Source organism: Palaemon carinicauda, chromosome 29, assembly GCF_036898095.1.
Source record: "Palaemon carinicauda isolate YSFRI2023 chromosome 29, ASM3689809v2, whole genome shotgun sequence".
Classification (NCBI taxonomy): domain Eukaryota; kingdom Metazoa; phylum Arthropoda; class Malacostraca; order Decapoda; family Palaemonidae; genus Palaemon; species Palaemon carinicauda.
The window spans coordinates 66,778,695-66,786,023 of record NC_090753.1 but is presented as its reverse complement, the minus strand read 5'-3'; positions in this window follow the sequence as shown (position 1 = coordinate 66,786,023).

Here is a 7,329-nt window from a genome sequence, read left to right as displayed (position 1 = left end):
CCAAGGCTTAAACAGAGGGAAAGGGATTGCACACCTTCTCCGAAGAAAAGAGAGCAACCGGGGGGTATGAGAAAGTATACTAAGGCCCCATAGGCAACTTAGCCTAGGCGCCAAGAGAATCGATTACCTAAATCACCGAAACTCACTCGTATACTATCTTGGAAGAAATCAATATAATCTTAAATGTATAAAACTGCCTAAAGCTTCAATAAAATTTTAAAAACACTCGGAAATCCAAATATCATGCAGGAAAGTACTAGGGCCAAACGACTAGGCTACATGGTCTAGCGTAGGCCAGAATCGGCGAATACTTCGCCAAGACAAATAATACTAAAAGCATCGTAAAAGGAAATCCTATGTAAAGCTAAACAGCTAAAATTATTAAAGCAAACAGCCGGGAACGTCGCTCTGGCTAACTAAAACTCATACCTAGCGAGCGACAGCGTCCAGGACGCCTCCGGTAGGCAACAGCTCTTGTAACAAAGATTATTACTATTAATCACTTTAAAAATTACCAAGAGCCTACATTTATACATAAAAGAAATAATACTCAACTTATCAGAGGCAGACGAAGTTGGAGAAAGCATAATAAATTGATTAAATCCAAGATTTTGCGAGAAACACAGGAAAAAACACTGAGTTGTTAAGCTACGCAAAAAGGAATACAGATGGCGCCGTGAGCGGCGCAATGCACGCTTACGAAACGGGAAAAGAGAGAGCCCTGCGAGCGGCTCTCCTTTTTCTTTCTCGTTTTCGTTTTCTTGCCAATTGACCCCTTCGAAGTGTTATCTCTGTTCGGGGTGCAGATTGCCATGTGGCGTGTCAAGAATACGTCCTCTGATATTTCGCGATATCCCTGGTTCTTTTATTAGGGATATTCGCTCCAGGAGTTAGAATTCTGGGTACCTTAAGGTAAATTCTCTGGGAATATCGCCGTAGTTGTAATATACCCAAGGAAGCTACCCTATAGGAACTTCCATCAGGACGACATGGCTTGAGCCCAAAAATATTTTTATAATGGCCCATAATAAGATAATCCTTAGAAAGGCTATTTCAATTCAGTCATCTGGGGAAAACTGATTAGTCTTCAAACACAGTTTTGTAACAAATTAAGTTAGATTTCAGAAGTACTGTTGTTGTCACAATGGTACCAACCATAATCATGCAGTGGAAACAGTGGAACTTCAGAAGTTAGAACTTGCAGCGAATGGTTTTTTTTTTTTTTTATCTAGAACAGGCTGACATAAGTCTCCCTTCATAGTTTATATATGATATCTATTTTGATGTTGTTACTGATCTCAAGGTATATTAATTCATTACTTCTCATATACAGTAGTTTATATATTTTCTTTCCTCACTGGGATATTTTTTCTGTTTAGAGCCCTTATGGTTTACGTAATCTGTTCCAGCTTGGGTTGTAGTTTATACATACATATACCAAGGAATTCCCTCAATTTTTAGGGGTAGCCGACATCAAATAAATGAAACAGAAAAGGGGACCTCTCCTCTCTATGTTCCTCCCAGCCTGACAAGGGACTCAACTAAGTTTGGCTAGTTTATAGCTAGTAATAATAATATTACTGTTGAGAGAATGGAAAATGGCTGTCTGCTAAAGAAGGTGATGAATGCAAGAGTTGATGGGAGAAGTACGAGAGGAAGGCCAAGGTTTGGGTGGATGGATGGAGTGAAGGAAGCTCTGGGTGATAGGAGGATAGATGTGAGAGAGGCAAGAGAGCGTGCTAGAAATAGGAATGAATGGCGAGCGATTGTGACGCAGTTCCGGTAGGCCCTGCTGCTTCCTCCGATGCCTTAGATGACCGCGGAGGTAGCAGCAGTAGGGGATTCAACATTATGAAGCTTCATCTGTGGTGGATAATGTGGGAGGGTGGGCTGTGACACCCTAGCAGTACCAGCTGAACTCGGTTGAGTCCCTTGTTAGGCTGGGAGGAACGTAGAGAGTACTGTAGAGGTCCCCTTTTTGTTTTTGTTTCTTTGTTGATGTCGGCTACCCCCCAAAATTGGGGGAAGTGCCTTGGTATATGTATGTATGTAATAGTAATAAAAATGGAAAAATTAATTTGATATGCCGAGAAAAGAACCAACTACTGTACTCCCAATATTAGTTTGGAAACAAAGGTCTCGTGATTAATAATTTAAAAGCATTAAAATCAACATTAATCTCACAACTCTCACCATAATCAAGAGATATTTGTGCAGCACCGGGCATTGTAAGGAGGCATCATAGACTAGAGCCTTTGCAAGAGATTATTACCTTCAGCATACCTGTCTAGAAGTTTTGCCAAGAAATGAACTTTAGATATTATAGGAATTGAGCAGTAATCAGTAGGAACTTCCCAATGAAATAACATTACCATTACCAAGACTTCATTCAAGTGCAAAAATTACCTTTTGTTATCTTGAAAAATAACACAACATAAGAGCAAAGTATTCAACAGTCTTGAAAAAATATCGCCATTTTGGACTACATCTCCATGAGCATCGTGTCCACTAAGTTTTAACTTCACGGGGCCTTAGTTAAAATAGTTACTTTAACCTCAGGGAAACAGGAATGAGGAAGATGTAGTTTCTTATTACTCTGCTTACTGTCAAACATTATTATTATTATTACTTGCTAAGCCACAACCCTAGTTGGAAAAGCAGGATGCTATAAGGCCAGGGGCTCATACAGGGAAAATAGCTCAGTGAGGAAAGGAAACAAGGAAAAATAAAATAAGAACAGTAACATTAAAATAAAAGGCAACACTATAAACAAGGCCGATCATACAAACTTCTTGACAACAATCTAAAGATTTTTATAGGGCATAGGAAATTATATGTAAGGCCTTTGCTGAAGCCAAACTGCAAATTAGGAAACAGACAATTACCTTCACGTACTGTACCTATTTAGACATGAAAAAATGTAGATGTGGGAGTTACAGAAATTTGGCAGTAATTGGCAGGACTAGAGCTATCACAAACCTATTTATCTAATGGCATAACATTATCAATTCTCCAAACCAATGAAATAACTTTACCAATTCTCCAAATGCTAAAAGAACAACTTTCAAGGGACTTTTGCACAACCTTGGAGAGTATAAGGCCATTCCAAGCTATGAAATACCTTCAACAGAAATTGCAGGCTAGGGAACTGAAGATAGCCCTACTTGTGAAAGAAGGATGCTATAGACCTAAGGGCTCAAACAGTGAATATAGCCCAGTGAGGAAAGGAAAAAAGGAAATAAACTACAAGAAAAATACTAATGAATGAATGGAATGACTGTTGTCGTGGTTTGGCATGAAGAGGATGGAAAATGGTCGTCTACTGAATACGATGAGGAATGAGAGTTGATAGAAGTACAAAGAGGAAGGCCAAGGTTTGGGTGGATGGATGATGTGAAGAAAGTGGGTGGATGGATGAAGTGAAGAAAGCCCTAGGTGACAGGAGGATTGAGAGGCAGAGGAGCATGCTGGAATAGAAATGAATGGAGAATGATTGAGACGCAGTTTCGATACCGCTGAGGTAACGGGAGTAGGGGAGTCAGCATTTGAAGCTTCATTTTGAGTTGACGACGGGGAGGGTGGGCTGTAGCACCTCAGCATCACCAACCAAATTTGGACGAGTCCCTCGTCGGGCAAGGAGCAATGATGATGAAAAGATCGCCTTTTAGAATATCAGCTACCTCCCAAATTGAGGGTGAAGTGCCATGGTAGATACGTAGATCTTAAGATCGGTAACAATATGAAAATAGATCTGTCATTTATAAAATATGAAAACAAACTTGGCTACAGGTTTGAACTTCTGAAGTTCCAGCAATTCAATTGCCACATTAGGATGATCATTCCACATCCTAGTTGTATCTATTCTATCTTATTTCTCTTCCTCTTGTTTCTTAAAGACTTATAGTTTATATATGAAAGATTTATTTAAATGTTGTTACTGTTCTTAAAATGTTTTATTTATATCCTTTCCTCACTAGTTTATCGTCCTTGTTGGAGCCCTTGGGTTTATAGCATCCTGATTTTTCAACTAGGGTTGTAGCTTAGCAAGCAATAATAATAATAATAATAAATGAAATGGAACTTCCTGATTACTGTGTAGTAATGAACCTTATGATGAGGAAGGCAATACTGTTAGAATTAATTGCATACCCACTACGGCGTACAAGATGATTTGATACAATCTAGGAAGACCTGAATATAACACAGTCAGAAATATGAAAAATCCTATGCAATACAGTATGCATGAAAATTGACTTCAAGGACTGTGCCAGAGATTAAAATCAAAATCAGGAATAAGAAATTTGATAGCAAGCTTTTGTCCAAAATATTATGAGAATCAGCAGTTGAAGAGCAGACAAGACAACCATACTCAAAACAAGGTAGTATGAAAAAATTAAAATGTCTACAAATTAGATTGATCACTAAAACCTTACTCTTTCAAGATCTTCTGTGCACTTGAAGAATAGACCAAATGTGTTTCTCTTAGAGTATATTTACAATTAAATCACATAAAAGCTTAAAGGAATTGGATATAGTTAAAGAAACATTATCACTGCGGAGATCTGGATGTCGAGGAGCCACTGTCCTCAAACTACTTCCAGTCATAACAGTTTGGTTAAGTTTCAACTTTCTGCAAGATAATTTGTGCCATGAACCAGTTTTCCGTAGATTTCTCTTAAGGGATTCAGCAACTACAGATCTATATTTATATGCATTTAATGCAAAGATAGTAGCATCATGCATATATGCAACAAGATTGTTTTCTAGATCCAAAGACAGTAAAGGAAAGACCAGAAAGTCGCCAGAATTTCCGAGCATTTTTGGGGTAGTAGAACGAGTTGGCAACAGATGGCACTGATCAGTTTGGGCTTGACAATCATGAGTCAGATCTCTTTTAGGTTATAAGAAACCTTATTTCTCAAATAATTGATGAATGAAGAAGTATGAAATGAGGACGGACAGGACTATCGTACTCGAGGGAATTTACCCCAAGAAGGAATAATAAAAGCAAGATCAATATGAAAGAATTGAAGGAAAATGAACGACACAAGGTTATGACGATTTGTAATAAAAAATTAATATGCCTTTGGTTCTGCTTGACAAAAATTGATAGCACTAGAAATGAAAACATTCCAACAGTTTTCTTCAAGAAAGTCATTCCATCAACTGAAGGAAAATTATTTTTCAAGTAATGTGAGGTTAGTGCATGGTTATTTCTTTTCAGTCTTCTTATTCCTACAAAGAACATTAGCTAAAGATCTTTAATGTATTAGACAATTATAATGTCCAAAATATACTAGACTGGTCATGACGCATTGGCACTCTCAAAGACTGAATGACTGTGAAAGCAGAGTACAAAGTATTGTATCAGTTGCAAAGAAAACACACTATTGAATTCATCATCAACTTTTTAAATATATACTAGTCTTAAACCATTCTAGAAGCAGTGAAAATTGTCAATTTAATCAAAGGCAAAGCACAAAACACTCGCCTACGTACAGCTGAGAACCAAACGTAAAACTTACACCATAAACATTTGCTGGCTGTCGAAGAGAAAGTTCTTTCTCTAATAACTGAGCTTTGTGACAAAATGGAGATTTTCTTGTATGACACCCCATGGCTCACAATACTGGCATAGCTGTCTGATATTTTCAGCATACTTAACAGGATTAAAAATAAAACTAGTAGAGATTACGGTTTGCACCCCCCCCCCTCCCCAGTGCTGGGCTCCACAAGGCACAAGAAGAGTTGGAAGACCCAGGCCTACATACATGGCTCAGGACTAAGAAGCGCAAAGTATGAGATGGTGAATGGAGAAGTATTGATTTAAAAGCTCAAGACAGACGACTGGAAAAACCAAACAGAGGCCCTTTGCATCAATAGGCGCAGATAATGATGAACTGATTAAGTTCAGCTTTGCAAGGAAAACCAACCATAATTAAGGAGCCGAAAAATATACAGGCAACATGAATGAAGCTCGACTGAGGTGAAGTCGAGGCGACTTTACCTCAGTCGAGCTGCAAAAATTTTGAATCTCTCCCTTCTTATTGCCAAAGAACTATTGTGACAACACCAGCTGTTAATGCCCTTCTGCAACTTTTTTTTTTTTAGAGCAAAGATAGAAAAGATCAGCGTCATAACACACCAAAAGGAAGTTGATCATCTTAAGATTGCAACAAATGAAACGCTTTCAACTACTCAGGGATACATTGGTTTATTTTGGACTTTGTTCAGCCTGAGTACCCGTGACTAGTAATTAATTTAAAGCACTTTATGCGGTTCCCAATAACATATAACTATGATATTAGATTTGTATAATGGTTTGTTTTAAAACCGAAAAGTGCAGCCAAATCTTTGTCGAACCCAACCTATAACTCAAAGGTAGTAGGTCAGCTCGGTAATCAGAGTAATAATTCGGCAAAATTATTACCCTTCATTGCATTTCAGTACTGTTCAAAATGTGAGGAAGCAGCGTTACCACATGTCTACTAAAACTCTTAAGTGTAAAATTGCAACGTTAATCATTTTGTGAAAAGTAAAATTAGGCTTCAACAATGCAAATAATTCACTAGTTATTTTATATACTAGCCAGAAAACACCTCTAAAGCATAGACAAGGTCCACTACACAAAAAAAGCTTAAATACAATAGATGAAACAAATGGTTTTTTTACCTGAATCTAATCTCCATTAATAGCAGGATTTATGAGATGAAGGATAACCAGTTACTCCCTTTGCCCTAGGAATGGGCCCCAAACTTTGCTCAATCAAGTCACAACATAGAAAACAATACAAACGATAATGACAACCACAATATGTACAAAAATAAAACCAATCTGGGACTATCTTTTACACTGAAGGGAGAACCGGAGTGATGGGATTTCTAAATGAATAACAAAGAGGAAGATAAAGACACTGGAATGCCAAAGAGAAACTTAACCCTCTTGAATAAACCACCAGGCATCAACAGCCGCTCTGTTAATCCTAAAACCCCTTTTTAAAAAATGAAGAATATGCCAAAATGTACGCAAGAAAACTCAACTAGACAGTGGACGAAGACCTTGGTAAAGAGTAGAAACAAATGGTTTTATAACTGGGAGACCTCAGAACCTAATATGAATGTAGTGCATGGAAGTATACTGCATTGGAACAAATAAAAAATCACAAGCCCGTCTTCTTTAAATATAGCATTTGTTGCAGGTGCACAACAATTTTTTGTCGATGGTTCAGGTTTCCCAAGTACGTCTTCCTTCAAGAAAGGAAACTTGTTCCTCTCAAGTTTTCTTTCACTCTCTTAGGGGGAGAATTAAGATACTGAGGTCCTTTCCCTT